Raw genomic sequence first — 19,258 nt, 5'->3', positions numbered from 1 at the left:
ATGTTTTTGAGAAGACGCACATCAGCTGTGATGTAGCTACAAAGCCTAAAGCACTGTTGTAACCCCTTAAGACACTTAGACAATTATAACTCCTCAACAAACTTCTATAACCACTTTAGCAGCTCTGTGAGGCTGCACTGTACTGGTACAATGGTGCTTTGAGCTAAATGCTAACATCAGAATGCTAACATACTCACGATAACGATGTTTAGCAGGTAAAGTGCTTTCTGTGAAGCACATTATATATTGTGTTTTGAAAGTATTATATAAATAAGGTTCGCTTCCTTACTTGATAATGTTTACCATGGTCACCATCTTATTTCAGAGTGTTAGCATGCTAATATTTGCTAATCAGCACTAAACATAAAGTCCAGAGGCAGACGGGAATGAGAGTTATTACAATTCATACTATAGGGAACATGAATGTGGGAACCAAAATTCATGGTAAGTTGTTAAGATATTTCACTAAAATGATCCTCATGGTGGCGCAAAAGTCAGAGGTTCACCAAAGTCTTTAATTCAATTATTATTGTTTTTATTGTGTAAAGCACTTTGTGTTTATTTGTATGAAAAGTGCTATACAAATAAAGTCTAATTGATTGATTACAAGCTATTAGGTTACATTTGAAAAGCTAACAAGTAACAAGGCCACTACCATGACCACAGTCCCTCGGTTGGCTACAACAGTCATAATCTGAAGGGCACAATTCAGCAAAGCAGTTTTTAAAAATATAAAATCTAAATTTGCAGAAGAGATAAAATTGTTTAAAATGTCTTATTAGAGAGGGATTTTACACTGAGAGGAATCATGTTAAAGAATGTGTGCTGGGTCAAGTCCCTGCTATGGCTCACTGTATGTATTCATGATGATAAACGCTTCACATAGAGGCTGTACAACACTGGGGAAATGATGAAAACACAGCTTCAAAATCTGCTCTTATCTGCTCCACACGACCAGCAAATACACACAACCACAATATATCTGCAAGCATGTAAAAAAAGAGGGGTTTTGATATGGTATTCTGTGATTATGCAAATTAAGAGTGTACATAGGGACTATGTGACCCAAATATGGAAGAGAATAATGATGAGCTTAATCACTGGCAGCAGATACTTGACACCTCCACATGCTGTATGACTGGGAATATACTGTAACTGGGAGACGGATTATAAATATTCTCCTAATCTAAATATAGTAAGAGGAAAAAGATTTACACAATGAACTGACTGTCATAAGAGCCGAGGATTCACCTTTACATTTAAGTGTACAAAAATTACACTGTGAATTTATTACACCTGAACTTTAACATTTGCATTTCATTATTTTATGTTTCCCTTTAAATTTTCAAGTATACATAATTTTGTTTTTTCATTGTTGTCAGTGAGTTTTTGCCTTATCTGTAGAAACCACAAGTTCAGCTTAATCTTTTGGTATACTGCACTTGTTTGTATTGGATAAAAACTTTTAAAAGGACAAACCACATCAGAATCCTTTACCGTAACCTGCCTCCCCAAAACCTGAACGGAAAAATAGATTTGCAAGCAATTTAAAACATAAACCTGGTTGCAATAATTTCATGTTTCTCCATTGCTAAGACACATTTCTTGAAATGATGCTCCATTTCCCAAAACTCTAACCACAATTGCGTAACTGCACACTCATCTTCACAAACTTAGAACTCTCCACTTAAAACCATATAATCTTACATCTAAACCAAACTTTGCCTTTAGACACCACACAAAAAAACACACCACATAACAGCCGTTCAAAACACTACTGTAAAAACCTGATACTGTGATGATAAACGGTGCTCTTTACATGTTGAACACAATATAAAGACACAACACATGTATACATTTTCAACATTTTTAATTCCTCGATAAACTGTTGTAAATTAAATGGAAATTGAGTGGAAAAGTAATTGTACTGTAAAAATATGCAACTTATTAAGAACATAGAATAAAGTAATTTACATGTATTTACCAATAAACCAATGAAAAAAAACAGTTTATACATAAAGAAGTAAATCATCCATCATTCAAAAACAAGTGAACTGACTCATGATCCTGTTATCTGTCTATCCAGAGCTTCTGATTGGTGTGTGAACAATTTAGACTCTTAGTGTTTCCACCTGTTGTGTGTTAATTGGGTTCCAGTTGTGATGACTTGAGCTGATGATATTGAATGCCAGTGTTTCCTAAATGAGGTTTTGGGAAATGAGTCTGTCTTTTGGTAGATGGTGTCATGATTTTGGATGTTTAGGCCCAGTTATGGTGTGTAAGCAATCAAGAAAAACTGTAATAGAGCTTTTTAGCCTGTTTTAGCTCTTAGTTTTGGTTTCAGCATGATTTTATACAAAGTCAATGGCAATACGAAAATTTGTCTGGGTGGTGCGAATTGTTATCAAAAAAATAAAAAAAAAATCCCATTGATCTTCAGGAAGCTGTGATGGACACTTTCACTGTCTTCTGATGTTTTATAGACCAAACATGTTTAATCAAGAAATAATTTGGCAGATTAATCGATAATAACAAATAATTGTTAGTTGCAGCCCTACTCATGGCAGTCTGTACTGTTGGGGCCATTTTCGTATTGCATTCATCAGCATATGTGTATACAGTATGAACTAATATATGTTCATCTACCCTTTTTTGCACAGCAGTTGGTATGTGGAGTATGAGGATGGTACAAACAGGTGAGGCAGTGATCACAGAGCAGGTATGTTGTTTACCGGCAGAGGTTCACAGTTTTTTGACCGTACAGCTATCACGTAGCATTGAGTCATTAGTTTGTCTGCACAAAAATTATTAATTGATATTAAATGTGTGTGGATCGCTGTCTACACTGGGGATGAATGTGTATGGCTATATGGACATTTGCAAATTGAATTATTAAACCCACATGCTACACAAAGGTGATCCCTCAATTAGGCAAGTACCGATAAAGCGGCCCCTCAGTGGCTTGTAGGTTTCTTGTTTTTCTCAAATCACTATATGTGCGTTAGTTTTTGTTTTTTGTGTACAAATGGAAATGTTGTCCTGAGGGGGGGCACTAGAGAAAGGGTCACCAATCATCCTTTAAGGACTATAAATATCTGCAGAAAACTTGGTGGAAATCTGACCTGTAGTTGTTGAGATATGTGTTTAAATATTGCTGCTATCAATTTACATTTTTGTAGTCCATACACATGATAGGACCATGAAACCCTTGAGTCCATGTCATCCCATGTTGCACAGAGGGCTAATTTTTTGTCATTTCTGTTCTGTATTTACAGTACGCTTTTGTATTCTGTTACTGCATGTCAGTATGTCGATACAAACAAAGGGTTTTATATTTGACGTTATCTAAGTAGAAATTCTCATATTTTCTCTACATATCTTTTGTTTTTTTTGGATCAGAGAGCTGCGGAGGAGGAGAGACAGTCAGTGACAGGGAGCTGGGATTCCTGTTCATTACTATGTGTTTCCACCAGGCTCTATAAATAGAGAGAGAAGGGGGGGATGAGGGGAGGCTGGTGGGGGCAGGGAGGGAAAACAAAACTGAATCTGAGTGAGTGAAACGCTTCGAGACGCTGCAGGCGACGTTCAGACTGAAGGATGGAGATTTTCTGTCGACCATTCGTATGACGTCATGAAGAGAACACATGAAGACATCCAACTATTTATTCATCCATCCATCCATCCATAGAACCATTCAACCATAGTTATCCACTCAACCTTCCAACCGTTGAACCAACTATCTGTCTATTCAAACAAAGAACCATTCATGCATCCATCTAGTCATCTGACCATAGATCCACCCATCCAACCACAGAACCATCTTCCATCCATCAATCCATCCATCCTTACAACCATTGATTGATCCATCCATCTGTCCAACTATTGAACCATTTCATCCATAAAACCATCAATTCATCCATCCGTCTAACCTTAGAACCATCCATCTATTCATCTGTCCAGCCAAAGAACCATCCATCCAAACATGGAGCAGCACTAAAATAAAAAAAAGAAAACAACAACAAAAATACAGTCATAAAAAAAACAAGTTATTGAATAATATGTACAATAAAACTTTATTGTCAACACTGAAATTCATTTCGCAGTTCTGTTTAAAAGGTTGACACATAGATTAAATAAACAGTTACACATATGACATATAACACATCAAACAGCCATGACAATCATACATATCACATCATATCCTCTGGATTCAGATCTCAATTAGCAGCACAATGATCCTGGTTAAGCAACTGGACAGACAGTATAGTAAGACATTATAAAGGGATTCTACCAACATACACAGTCATATTTACACATAAGCACACACACAGATCCATTTATAGCACAACTTTAATTGTAATTGTAATTTCTGACATACAATAAAACCTGGGACAGGAAGTATTCCAGTACAAGAGTACTGTTTTTTAATGGAAACTTGGTGGAGCCCAACAGCAAATTTTTGCTCCTGAGCCCCCAGAGAGGTTTATCAGGCGCTGGTTAAGATATCTATTATATATTCTGGGGCCAGTCTGAGTCGTGTTTTAAAAGTGAGAAATGTAACTTTTAAATTTATTCTAACATGAGCAGGAAGCTGGTGCAGTGATGCAAGAACAGATGTGGTGTGGTCTGTTTTTGATGCCCATTAAAAGTCTGGCGGCTGAACTCTGAACCAGTAGTAGGGAAGATCAGAAAGTAAATGATCTATTGATCTCCATGACACTAATCACATGCTGCTGAAGTTTTCCCAGATCTAAACCATTACGATCAAAGTACAGGTGGAAAAAAAACTCCCATTTAATCGATCGTGTGTGATTGTGACATGAATTTTCTATCACAGACACAGCAGAAGCTCATTGCACTGATATTTTCCCCCTTTTCTGGTTGGAGTTTGTTTATTCTGTGGCATACTCTCACTGAAAATGTTTGGTTTGAACTGGGAACCTGCAGCTTCCTGGTTTCAGACCTGTCACACTGTCTTGTGCTGCAGCGCTGCAGCCAGCAGATGTCAACGTTGCAGCAGACGGTCCTGGTTGTATCACTTCAAGCAGCAGCTCCCACTGAGGCAGATAAATCCAAGCCTGAGGCCATTTGAAACACTGTGATGTGTGTGGTGATGTATAGACGACTGAACGATACTTTATCTGTTTCTATTCAGAGCACGAGCAGCTACTCCAGCTCTTAATGCTCCAGCAGCACGATCCAGCTGCACAGCATGCAGCCAAAAAAACCCTGAGGACAGCTCTGGGTGTCCAAATGTTGCCAATATTACATTTTAATGCACCATACTGCAGGATTAGCATGCTGCATTCATTGGTTTTAGTATTTAAAGAAAGTACTTATAAATCACAAAGTATAAAGGCAGACCAAATCAAACTTTGACGACAAAAAATAAGTGAAATTATTTCATATATAAAAGTGTAAAAATAATACAAATTATACATAAAAATAAAGAAATAAAGAGCAGAAACACAAATCGTCTCTGTAAGTTTCTACTACATTGCAGTGATATAGCAGAGGGCAGCACAGCTCTCCGTGCAGTGATCACTCGCAATCAGTTGTCCTGTTGTTTGGTGTTAAATGTTTGGAGAGCGCCGCTGACCTCTGCCAGGGACAATCAGCTGAAGAGTCGAGCAGCTGGCCCCCTCGGCTCCAGCAGCCAATTTCAGGCTGTGAGCGGCAGCGGCTCCCCGGCCTGCCGCTCCGCATTACAGACCCTAATTGATTTTCCGTTGTAATCTCAAGGTCCTGATGACATTCTGGATGGAGACACAGCAGCTCTGCGTGAATATGCACGCTCTCTCCGTGCCAATTAGCACATGTTTCTATCTGCGACAACAGGCTCGGTGGTTGGTGTTGTCATCTCATAGCAGAAAGGTTGAGGGTTTGAATCCTCCACAAGTGCGTTTACATACACAGTAGTGTTGCAGTTATGATTGTGTTTCTTTTGTGTGTTTACATTCGAAGGCTTTGGACTTGAAATTGACCTTCTTGCACCCAACGTTCATAAATTATTTCTTGTAAAAGAAACAGACAGAGCAGCGAAAGATTTCAATTAAAGTTCTAAATGAAATGTGTTTATTAATGGTCTCCAGCTGTTAAATTGTATTTATAATTGTGTCCATCCGTTTCTCAATACAATAATTTTACTCTCTTGGTGTATTCTGTGCACACAAATATCAATTTCCTGTCTGTCCATCCCTCTTCTGTTGCTTCTCCTGAGCTTTCTTCCATTTATTTCCCCATTTAAGTATTTTTTGGGGAGTTTTTCCAACAGTCTGAGGACAGAAGATGCTGTATTGCTGAACAGATTGCAAAGCCCACTGAGGCTAATTTATTTATGATTTGTGACATTGGGCTAGACAAATAAAAATTGACTTGACTTGAAATTGTAATGATTTACACTTTCACTTGGAAAAATCTAAATGTGACAAGCTGACTAGACTCAGTTGACCAGATTTTGCACCAAAATCAGTAGAAAAGAAGAAAAGTATCTAAATAATGCAGATTTTTAGAAAACATCTGCTTTGTGGCTTCAGGGACGTCAAGGTTCATCCATCACTTTGGTTCAGACTGAAATGTCTCAACAACTATTGGATGGATTGTCATTAAATTTAATTCAGACATTCATGTGCCCCCCAGGACAACCTGTAATAACTCTGGTGATCCTCTGACTTTTCTATAAAATTTGAAAATTTGTTCAATACTTTGGTTTATGACCAAATACCCTCAAAACTAAAGTCATTCCCATCAGCCTCAGCTGTACTTTAGAGCTAATTGGCAAATGTTAGCATGCTAACATGCTAAACTAAGATGGTGAAGATTACACCAAAAACACCAAAACACTGCTGTGACAAAGTACAGCCTTACTGAGCTGCTAGCATGACAAACCTGACAAACACAATGATCCAAATCAATACAGGAGAACCAGTGATATCATTTTTTTTTTTTTAAATTCCTCTCATTCCTCTTCCTTGTCAAAAATGGGTGCCTACATTTTCCACAATGCAACTGGATTTGATTCAGTTGACTGTACAGATTGAGGTGTGCTATGCTAGTAGCGGCTAATGTAGCCTCCAGCAGAGACGAGGAGCTACAGAGGTCTGCTAACCTCATGTCTTTCTCTCTGCTTCAGACTTGACGTCTTCAGCCTCAACTGACGCCTGAACTCTTCAACCTGCTTTTTTAAGTTTTCATTTTACCAAAGGATAAACACAAGTGTTTATATTATTACCTAATTATGATGGTGAAGAAACTCAAGTTCATGTTTGCGGTGAATTGTACATGTTCAGCCATGACAAGTCTCATGATTGTTTGTGCAAACTCCACCCTGATAGTCCTGCCATAAAATTACTCACAGTACAAGTGTTGGTTCAAGCCGACACGATACCCAAATATTATTTATCTAAGTCGCAGTAAAAGAGTCAATCTTTGTGCACCATGCAGCCCTTTATCTACTGTAACACCAACAGCTGTCTTTCTGTATTTGCACACTAACAAGTAGCCATTCATGATGTTCACTAACACTGGCTGCTTTGCTAAATGAGCTAAATTAAACTGAATTAGGTTGGAACAGCAGTTTGTTCAGGTTCACAGTGTTTTAGAGCAGAGACTAAACATACAAGACCATCAATGTGGACTTTTCTTGTTAACAACTCACTAAAACACATCAGCTGTGTCTGAAATCATTCGACATTTATTATATTTTGGACTATTTTTACTGTTACTGTTTACTGTCCTTCATTTTATTTGAGTGTCTGAATCCTGAGTGTAAATTTATGCTCTATAAAATGCCCCAAAACGGAACGACGAAAGTAGAGTCTTGTACACAACTTACTGCTAACAAACCCACAATGCAATGTGTTGCAGTTTATAGAAGCAAAAACTAACAGTCGTGCAACACTTGACCTTTCAGAGACGACACGGTGTGATGATGATTCAAAAGTGACAAAAATCTCAATTTACTGCTTATTACAGAGTAAACTACAGCGTTTTTTTTATTTAGTCTTTCACTCAGTGGTTCCCATGTTTATGTTTACAGTAACAAATAGGTTAGTTTAACCAAAATTATATTGTCAAGAAAATGAAAAACATGTTTCTTTCACACATTTCTGTGTAGTTCTGTCAAAAGTATTTCCCTGACGAGCATCATAAAGTTTGATTTCCTCTGTTAAAACTTCGTCCATCTTGTACTTTACATGTCAGTTTGATGTCTAAATACATTAAGCTTTTTTTAAAAAAAAATCTTGTGGTTAAATTTTCTAATTTAGAAACATATCTACATAGTCTGAATATTCAAGTGCACAAGGAAAATTCTTCGTTTGTACAATGTCAGATTGTTACTCAAAATGCAGAGTTAGTAATGATGAAAAGTAGCTGCTGCAGCCACAGTGCAGGGCAGCAGGAGGTCATCAGATAGAGGCTTATTTCTGTGGGCAGCAGGAGGATTAGTTAAGCTCAACAAGATCTCAAATGACAGAGAGAACTTTAACTGTTGGTCAGGGAACGCGGTGTAAAGTCAAGTCAATGAATCCTTCAGTCAATGTCACTCCAAACAGGTTTAATCATGTAAATATTTAATGTGTGTCCTGAAGAAGAAGAGCTCTCACAGAGAAGGGGATCGATGTGAAACACAACACTCGCTGTTCTGAATCTGATCGTCATTGATCTGATGTGAAGTCCTCCAGTCTGTGATGTAATCATGTGTGTTGTGTCTTCACTGATTGGTTAACCAGACCGTCAAGGAAGCCGGCAGTGACATGAGTAGATTTAGGGTGTAATTGTAAAAAAAACAAAAATGTTGTTGTGTTTTCCTGTCAGCACCTAAAGTACAATAATAAAGAATAAGGAGATAATTAATAAGTACAAATTATGACTGAAGTCAAATTTAAACTCAGTCAAATGTATGATGTTAAATCAGAGAAAGTAAGTTATGACTTTTACTTATCTTATAATTATGACTTAATACCGCTTAATTTTGACAATCAATCATTGATTTGCTATCTTATAACTATATCTTGTCATTTTAAATTAGAGGTCAAAAATGGAGACTGTCCTCTCACAAAAAAACACTGAATCAGCTGTTTCATCACTTGCTTCCAAAGCGACATCTGTTTACATTTAAGTGACAGCGGTCATAGTAGTGCCAAAGGGGGAAAATAGGTGATGTAATTATAGTGCGTCAAAGTCTATGTAGGAGGAAGGTTTTATGAGATAAAATGTCTAAATTAAATTTTTCAAACTTTAAGTGAAATGAGATTAGATCAGAGAGCGTAAATCAAACTGTTGAGTTATCACGTAATTTTGACTAAAAGTCAAATTATTACTTTTTTTAAATGACAGGTGATGTTTTTATAGTGCGACAATGTGTGAAGTTGAGAGGTTTTATAAGATTTTACTAAGTAAAAATTATGACAGAAGTCCGTATTTCAACTCAAATTTACAACATTTAGTCAAATGTATGATATTAAATTAGAGTAAATATGTCAAAATGTTGACTTATTATCACATCATTTTGACTTAAGTAACATTTCTACTTACAATAAAAACTCAATACCTTTTGTGGTTCAGATCGATGATTCACTGGTTAGTTGTAGAGCGTCTGTAGCTGTCGCCTGAGGTCTCAAATCACCAACTGCAGTATTAGAACGTCAGGATGTAGCTGTTTCTCAACAGCCAATCAGGAAACAGCACAGACAAGTTGGAAACATGGCGCACTTCTGCACAGAGTAGAGGGAGCCTGTTCCAGGGGGTTTGGCTGGTCTTTATAGCTAATTTCCTCTTTCATGACAACTGTACGGGGGATGAATTTTTTTAAAACTCACCTGTTTAAATTTTATTAAGCCATAAAGTTCTGCATAATGAAGGACATGGCTGCTTTGAGTGACAGGTCCGCCAGCCGCTAGGTGGCTTGTTCCAGCCATTCGGCCCGCCTCTTTGCCCATTTTTGATTGGCTGGGAGTTAGGCAGCATTACGCACTGCCAAGATGGCGACGGCCGGGTGACGTCACGGTAACTACGTCCATATTTATATAGTCTATGCTTTCATAGGAGTGAACGGGCCCCGCCTCCAACGCTGTATCCAGTTCTCTTTATACATCCGTGTGACCAGCTCATCCAACTGTTTGCATTCACAACGTTCACTTTACGATTGCAGCTCAAAAAACGTACTCCAATAAAATAAACCACAACAACACCCTTTGCTTGATCGTGTCTGGTCTTGTTCTTTTTCATTTACGTTAAGCTAACGTTGTGAGTTAAGTTAGCTAACGTTAACAAACTAAACACCGTTCACCAGTCAAACGGTGGTAACATTCAATCTGTTCATAGACAGTAACGTAGCTTGTAGGCTATCAAAACAAACAGAAATCTGCTAATCCACTAATACAACGTACCGATACAGAAGTAGTGGAGTATGCTGGTGCGTCATCTGTGTCTGTGTGCGTTGCTTTGACCTGAACGGCCCAGTTTTAGAACATTTACGATCAGAGTTTCATCCAGTGTCGTTGCAAATCATCGATCTGAACTGGACTTTAATTTTGACCCAGAAAGCCCACAAAGGATACCGAATTAGCTATTAGCACTTCCTGTTTGCAGTGTAGATGCATGTATCCGTGGATGTACAGAAAAATGAACTGAAGAAAAATATGATGATTCTCAGGAAAGTTCTGGGCACAACGGGGCTCTGGAGGCTTCTGATTGGTGTTTTTACTATTTACAGCCATTCTGTAGCCCGAATGATTCATCTGTTAATTGAGAAAATAGTTGGCAGATTAATTGATAATGAAAATAATCCTTCCCTGGCTAGTTATGGAAAAGCAACAAAGAGGACAGAATAATAAAACAAACTAATACATCACAGGAGCTCCATAATAACTCATAGAGGTTATCTTGATACAGTATAAGCTGATTTTCTACAAACACAGGTAAAGCAGGCGGCTAGAAAAGGAAATGAGTGTTTAAAAAAAAAGCCCAGAGAACAACAGAAGTATGTACAGTATTTGCTTTTATCTGCAGCTTGCATATGGTCATTCCTCTTGTAGAGAGAGAGCGATGGTAATCCAGAGGCCTGCTGGGAGAATGTTTTCCATAAATCATAGCGACACCTTTAAATAGACGAGGGCCATTATCTCAATAAAAACAACAGTAGTGGTTTCCTTTTTTTTCCAGCCTCTGGTACCCGCAGGGAAGGTGGTGATGAATCAGTGTGTGTGTGTGTGTGTGTGTGTGTGTGTGTGTGTGTGTGTGTGTGTGTGGTGACATGCTGGTGAATGTGAATGTAGATGGAGGTTTGGTTAAATGTCTGTGGTGACATTAGCTGCCTGCCGGGCTGATTGATTCTCTCTTCACTCATGTTTTACTCAATCTCGAACGCTTTTATGGTTTGAATCTCTTCCCGTCTTCACTGTATGAAGAAATCATGTCATACAGTCAATGGCTTTTCCATTTAAAACGGCCTTTTGTACACACGATTGGCTCCAACATGTTTAAAGGAACAGTTCAACATTTTTGGAAAATCCTTCCGATAAGAACATCAGCGAGTAGCAGACCGACAGTATCTTGATTCTGGTTCTTGTTGGAGTTTTTTTTTTTGCAGATTTAGTCCAACATAAACAGTCTTCAGTCTTAAGTAATTATGTTTTTTGAGATTGGAAAACTAAAAACATATATTTGAAACATATTTTACTATCTGCAAGGCAAACCAGGCAGCTCAAATCTATAAACACATTTTCATTTATTTAAATATATGCAAAAAACCCCTAAAAATATAATTTATATTACATACTGTATCGCTATGCATAATATTTATTGATTTACATTTATGTCTTTACTTAAAAAGACTGACACAAAGTGATAAAACTGATGTTTGTCTTCTTATTTGACTCTGAGGAATAACAATACTAATATTAATACTAATACTAATAACAACAACAATAGTAATGTGTCATTATAGGTGCTACAGGAAGTGCAAAAAATGATTCAAGTAAAAGATCAGGTACAGTAAGAATAAAACACGATCACAAAAAATAATCACATTGTAAGAATAAAATAAAATACAGAAAATATGAGAAAAAACAAAATATCAAAGCACATAAAATACTTTAAATAATAAAAAAGTCTGTTTGTTCAGCCTTTACCCCCCCTCAGAGAAATCAAGCTTCAGTTTTATTGTCACATGATTAAACAGTGAAAAGCAGTTTCAGCCTCTGACCTGCACACAGAAACAATATACAAACAAATATTAAAACATCTGATGCAGAGCTCCTCACAGCAGGTCTCCTGTTCCTCCACATGGACTAAAGTCACTTAACGTCACATGTTCCATCATCATTAGAGCAGCGTAGAGACGTCGTTAGCTTGAGCCTTAAGTTCTTTGCACATCAAGTCTGTTTTTTTCGTCCAAAATTGTCAAAAATAAATACGACGTCACGTTGTGTTAATCACGTTTACACACCGACTCCGAAAGTTTCGTCCATCGTTAAAGTTTTCGGAGCAGGTTCGAGTTTTTTTTTTCATCCTTTACAGAGTTGTTTGACCACTCAGGGCCACCGTACATGCAAACAACCCAGCCTGGAAACACTGATACCACAAAATCATCCTCACTGCTTGACAACTCTATTTTGCCTTGTATTGCGAATTTTCGCAACGAATATGGTAATAAAACGCATCAGATGACGGATTAAAAAAACGCACACGAAAAAAAAAACGGACTTGGTGTCCAAAGACCTTTAGTTTCATCTCTACGTTGGCTGTAAAAGGTGTGATGAGTGTTTCAAACTCACTTTCAGATTCAGATTTCATAACTTACTGTATCCAATTGATTAATTTTCTTTTATATTTGTTTGTATTTTTTCTGTGAGCAGGTGGAGGCTACGCATATGTGCAAAATCGATGTAATATGCGAGTGATAGTGCAAAAAACCCTTGAAGGATACAGTCATTAATGCACTGATTGGAAGGTTATTAAATGTGTATATGTGCATGAAATAGATGGAAAGGAAAACCGAGACAATGGAACTAATTTATGCATCAATGTGTTCTTTTCTTCTGCTGTTCACTGTGTTTGCTGCTTGTTATGTGTTCAACATGCGTCACGCTCTCAAGCCATCCGTGTCCTTGATAAATGGAAGTCAGCAGCCTCTTGTCGAGGAAAAGGACGGACGGGCAGCCATCGCCGCTTATCTTTCCTCCACAGCCTCCCCCTCCACCAACAATTCAGCATCTTAAAAGCCCGACATCTGACCGAACCGAAACCTCACCACCACCACCACCACCACGACCTACCAACATCTCAGCACAGCTCCTTCCTCTCCGCCTGCCTCTTCCTCAGGATTATCCTCAGATTAACTGCAATATTGTCTTGCCATCAGTCTGCTGCTGCTGCTGCGTGTTTTGGCTCTTTTCCCAGGTCAGATTTGTTCTCCTGGTGTGACCGTCTGAATGCTAATGAGGCGGTGGATTGACCGTTACCATGGTGATTAAATATCCTGGATGCTTTTGATTATTTATACCATCTTTAAGAGGCATATTTCTACTTCAGTTACATTTCTGATTGATTCTACCCTAAAACACAATTTTCTCTTTTAGACATATGAGCCTCTGTACGTTTTCTGACACATTCAGAGCAGATAGATCGAAATTAATACAAAAAGTACTGAAAAATAACCCCTGCAATAAACATTTTTCTTTCCTACATCAAGACCTTCCATCACAGGTAAAAATAACACACTGCTGCCAGCTGCAGTGGCCTGAATCAGGAGGAATGTATTCATGCGGAAAGATGATTCATGGTTTAATAATCAAACATTTAACCTTTGACCAGACTGTCTGGTGGACAGCTATGGAGCCCTGAAACTGACAAAATGTAGACAAGTCAAAATATAACTGAATGTGTGAATAAATAATAATTTTAGTCAAATAATTAAAAAAGGAGTCTGAAAAGAAATGTAAAGCTTTATAATTAAAGGGGACATATTCAGCTTTTTGTGATTTTCTGTTATTTATATCCTGTTCTGATGTCGGATGTTAAACATGGTCAAAGAGTAAAGAAGGAGAAAAAGAAGTGAAATCCTGCTACTATAGTTTGTTTACGTAGCCTCCGGAGCCGGAGGAAGCTTCCTGAAGCTGACCAATCAGAACAGAGTGGGCTCATCGGGAGGGCGGGGCCTTAAAGAGACAGGAGCTAAAACGGCCTGTTTCAGACAGAGGCTGAACTGAGGGGCTGCATAAAGGACCAGTAGAAGATAAATAAGGAGTTTTTAACTGGAAATCATGCAAAGATATTCCAGTAGAATATATTCCCGGAATATAAATATAGAGGCTGGAAATGTGCAGAATATGTTCTCTTTAAACACAAAACAAATACAAAAACAAAAGCATAAACAGTAATGTTCTTTACTCCAAATGTCAACTTCTCAAATCCATCCGTACATGTTGGAGCTGAATCACATCTGAAATATGAGTGGACAACACATGGAAACACCTTAGCAACCACCTTAGCAACCAAGGCTACTGAGTAGATAGCTGTTTATGGGCATACATGACAGGCAGCATTTCTACATGTGTTCACCTCAAGTTTTTGAACTTTGACCATGTTTGACATCCGACATCATAACAGGATATAAATAACAGAAAACCAGAAAAAGCTGAATATGTGCCCTTTTAGGAAATGTGCTCTAAATCCAAAAAAATGTATAAACTGTAAAACACATACAAAAGTTTAAATACAAACATTTTGAGAGATGCAACAAATACTTCGGTGTTCAGTGAACGTTCAAATTTGTTGAAATTTGACCCAAGCAGACCTTTGTAGACACAGACAATTGCTTGAACTGAAATATGGACAAAGAAAACCAATCGCTTGTGTTTCTTAATTTCCTGAACTGTAGATTCAGCCACCAGTTTGTTACAAAAACACAGTTTGAGTCTCTGAAGCGTATCAATCTACTGCTAGCAACATTAGCATTGTAGCTTGTAGGTTTTTACAAAAGTCAGTTGACCTTATCAAGACAAAATTCTTGCAAAAAAAACCCCATAAAAATAAACATCTAGAGGTCAGATTGGATGTTTAAAGAGGTCCATGTTCTGTCTGGTTGATAGGGTTGGCAAGAATCTCATTCCAGCTCCAGAACACGCTTTGTCTCCAGTCTTTTCAGGCCCTCACAGACACATGAAAGTGTGTTTAGGTGACGTCTGTTGAGAAAAGAACAACACAATCTGACAGGACAGAGACAGAGAGGCTGCGGTGTCAGCTCTCCGTCAGTGTTTTTTTGGATGAGGGAAGCCGAAGAAACAGATCTCGTCCCCGAGGGCAGATCTGTCCCTTTCACCTTTCGTCAAAGAGTTTCTCTCTAAAGTGCAGAGAAGTTTCCACCTCGGCAAGGATGCAAACAAAACCAGAGGAAATTTGGCAAGGAAGTCTGTGTGTGTGTGGGTTTGGATACTTCTACTCACAATACCAGAATGACCTTTACTGAAGTTGACACTGACGAAGGAAACCTCAACCTGCAACATTAAAAATATTCAATTAAAAAAAAAAGGTTGAAAAATTTGTTTTTTGTTTGCTCCATTTTCTGTTTTTGTCTCTTGTCTCCTTGTAGCAGCCGATAGAAAATGAGAAAATCTCACGAGAGAAATAATAATAATAATAATAATAATAAGACTTATTTAATTTATTTTACTTTATTTTGCATTTTATAAGCCATTTCAAAAATACTGTAACTTGTAATTTTTACATTTTTTTTAAACTCTAAAGAAGTTGAACAAAACCAACTGGCCAACAACAAATGAGGAATGAATAAATGAATCAATCAAGTAATTATATCAGTGACAGACTATCATATGTTTAAATAACATCGAAAAACATCTGCTTAGGAAGATTATTTATAAGGCATTTTTGCTTTATAAGACAGGTACAGTGGAGAGAGACAGGATGGATGGGATGTAGAGAGGGGACGACATGCAGCAAAGGATCTGGGTTGAAAGTGAACTCAGGCTGCTGTAAGGACTCAGACTAACACTACGTGAACTAACCAACATTTAATGTTAGACATGAAGGAAACGAGCCCACATAAGCAACTACACTTTAGAAACAAGACCGAAAAACTGCAACCTGTAACTACTGATGTTTGTGAGTGACGTTACAGTAAAAAAACAGCTCAAAGTTGCTTATAATAGTTCTGATCAGTTCAACTTTACATTTCTCAAACTTAGCAACATATATCCATCTTCATGAGGAGATTAAGTGACTTGATACCAACGAATTACTGCACATATAGAATTAAAAAGATGATCTTAAGTGCAAACTTACGTTATCTTCAACTGACGTTAGCTTACTTTGTGTCATAGCTGCAGATGTTTCCATCATCAACATTTTCAGGAGCATTAATGCATACATGTTTTTAAACCTGCATTAACACTAGTTTCTATCAGAAACAAGCAGTGAACATTAACTCTGACACATCATCAGCTTTTAAGTTGATATGTTGAACATGTTAGCAAACAGTTGTTTATTTCCACATCCAGCAGTCACGGAGCAACATTATCATTCATGTGGAGTCGTGTTTCTGTCCACCTGGTGAATGTGAGTCCAATATTCTCTCTCTTTTAGCTCTGTTTTTGTTCTCTACCAACTCCTGAGGGAAATATCTGGCTCTTTAGCTGCTAAATGCTCCACTATGTTCACCAGCTAGTCTACAGCTAACTGTGTCTGTTTGCAGGTAGTGTACAGCGGCTTTTTACAGCTTTTTCTCTGAAAACGACACTATGAGAGCGCTGAGAGTGGGTTCTCTGAGGTGAACAATGTTTATTTTGTGTTGCTTACAGTATTTAAAGAGCGTTTCAAACATCAGCAGCAGCATCTCTTTCCAGAGTGAGCTGGGAAACATAAAGTAGATACAATAGCTGTGTTTAAGGGTGATATTTCTTCTTCTACTACACCGTCACCACTAAATAAACACCGAACATTTCTGGCTGCCTTCCTACATATTTGTGCTTCTTGGAGTTGTTTCAGCAGCTTCTTGTGTCTGCAGGTCTGTGCACGATTGTTAGACCTGACATAAACTGAGATGTAACGCTCTCAAAACAAAGCGTGACAGCCTGCCGAGAGCTGTCGACCCAACAATGTGGGAAAGAAATACAGTACGAGGGTGAAGATATTTCTGACTGACGGATGGATTTCCTCTCTCTGGGTCAGACCAGCCGGCAGGAATCCTCCTGGAGCGTCGCTCTTTTCTTTCCCTCCTCGCTGTTCAAACACGATATCCAGGACACTAAATGTACGAGGTGGCCTACATACCTCTTCATAACGCAGTCAAAACTCAGATATGTAATGTGTTTTCCTGTTACATTTGATATTACCTCTGCTTTTATCTGATAGTTTTTATCTAATACACAGTTTTTATCAAGTAACAGATATATTGCTCAGAATGCTTAACAACACATTACGTTCACAATTATGATTAATAAATCACTAAAAATCCAGCTTTGGAACATAACTGTGGTTTAAAAAACAATAATATGTTTTTCTAAGAAATATTTCAGCTTTTGGCAGCTTTTTTACATAGTTTGTGGCTGGTTGAAGCTTAACGAGGACCTTGGCTTAACTCGTGCATTTTAGCTTGAGGAGGAAAAATTTCCACAGGACTCCGATGTAAAAAATGATAAAACAAGTATTTATTCCACAGTTTGTAGTATCTTCTTACAGGAGTATTCAAAGCCAAGTTCTCCTAATCAGTAAACTGTACTACGGTAAGAAAACCATGTGGCTCGGTCTTTACTAGAGCCTGAATCCTTCGAAACCACAGGTTCACCCTGGCAAAACACAAGGGGCCGATATCTCTTAAAGTGACAGTAACCTACTTCACTGTTTTAACAGAAAGTCTAATTAATGGTGCCTTACATCAACATCAATTAAATCAAATAATTATTAGCTGAGCTTTAACAAATTACTATTAATTAACTTATTCAATAACTTATTTGTACTTTCAATTTACATGAATTGTTTAACAAAATGTAGACTCCACTTATTTACTGAACTAAACATACATAAACGTAACTTGGCTCCCACATAGTTTAAATTTATTATTGAGTTATTATTCTTTTATCTGTCTTTTATATTTCTGTTTTTTTATTATTGTTATTACTGTTATTTTCTTTTTTTTAAATTCTCTTTTACATTACTGGAAATGTTTTTTTTAAAAATCTGTTTTATCATGAAATCCAATCATTTCATAATAATGATATAAATGAAGATTATTATTAGTGTTATTATAAAAATAGGTTTAGGGGTCTTATGATCGTTTGGAAATTTTAGCAAGTAGCCCTTTAGCTTCCATTTAATGCTTTCAAAAAGCAATTTGCTAATTTTGCTTTGGTAAAAGTGTCTGACAAATGAGAAAAAGGATGTAAATTTAACAGTAAACTAATGGCAGAATCTCATAAAGACAGTTTGACTTTGTTTCTGTGGTGACTTTTCAAGCGATTTCACTGTCGCAGACAAATTTCCAATGTTGGAATAAAATCATGAGAGTTTTGCCAGAGTTGCTCCGGTCATCTCGATCGTTTGGTGTAAACTGGTCAAAAAACTCCGATCTGTCTTTTTCTCATTTTGATATCCTGATAAAATCAAACCTGTTTAATATTATCGGCTGTTTTTAGTCTTGGCTCATGTAAACAGTTAAGGTCAATGATGTGAACATTGTCAACAACCAATAGGTGCTATCTCTCCAGCAACAAACAGGAAGCAGCAAACCGGGCAGATGAACCCGGTGTAGAACGTGAACAAGTCTCGGTTCTCTCAGACTGTGGAAAAGGAGGCGAAACTGGAGGAGTTGTGGAGTGAACAAGAGTGAATCTTTGACATTTGTACCCCGACGGAGTGGAAAAGGAAAAAGAGGTGGACAGTAATTGCTGCAGGGGTCGTGTCCATGCTCTGCGGCGTCTCCTGGTTTTTCAGAATAAACCGCTTCACACACACACAAGAGCAGCTGAGGCCAAAAGCTGCTTCTGTTTCTGCTCCATTATTCAAGTTTCTCTTCTTGTTAAATTTCCACCAGGAGCAGGATGGGAAATAATCTCAAAAGGAATCTATAGTTGTCATCTTGCAAACAGTGACCCTGTAAGATCCACAGTCTTCAAAATGAAGACACATTGTCTTCAGATGTGAGAAGCTGTCAGACTTTAGTCTTTTAAAAGTTTTCTCAAAGTCTTTTTCAAAGTCGTGTGAATAAAAAGCAAAAAGACTGAGTGAATAAACGATGACG

At 37.6% G+C, this 19,258-nt stretch overlaps 1 long non-coding RNA gene across 1 annotated transcript; it reads right to left on the bottom strand.

Moving 5' to 3' along the window:
- Positions 1-8,556: 8,556 nt before the first annotated feature.
- On the bottom strand, positions 8,557-9,803 carry LOC121890886. Its single transcript, XR_006093960.1, has 2 exons — positions 9,554-9,803; positions 8,557-8,820 (listed from the first exon to the last, which is right to left on the bottom strand). It is a non-coding gene; the product is annotated as an uncharacterized LOC121890886 (long non-coding RNA).
- Positions 9,804-19,258: the final 9,455 nt, after the last annotated feature.

Source organism: Thunnus maccoyii, chromosome 23 (genome assembly GCF_910596095.1).
Source record: "Thunnus maccoyii chromosome 23, fThuMac1.1, whole genome shotgun sequence".
Classification (NCBI taxonomy): Eukaryota; Metazoa; Chordata; class Actinopteri; order Scombriformes; family Scombridae; genus Thunnus; species Thunnus maccoyii.
The sequence above is the reverse complement of the archived record's forward strand: the minus strand, read 5'-3'. Positions and strand labels throughout refer to the sequence as shown.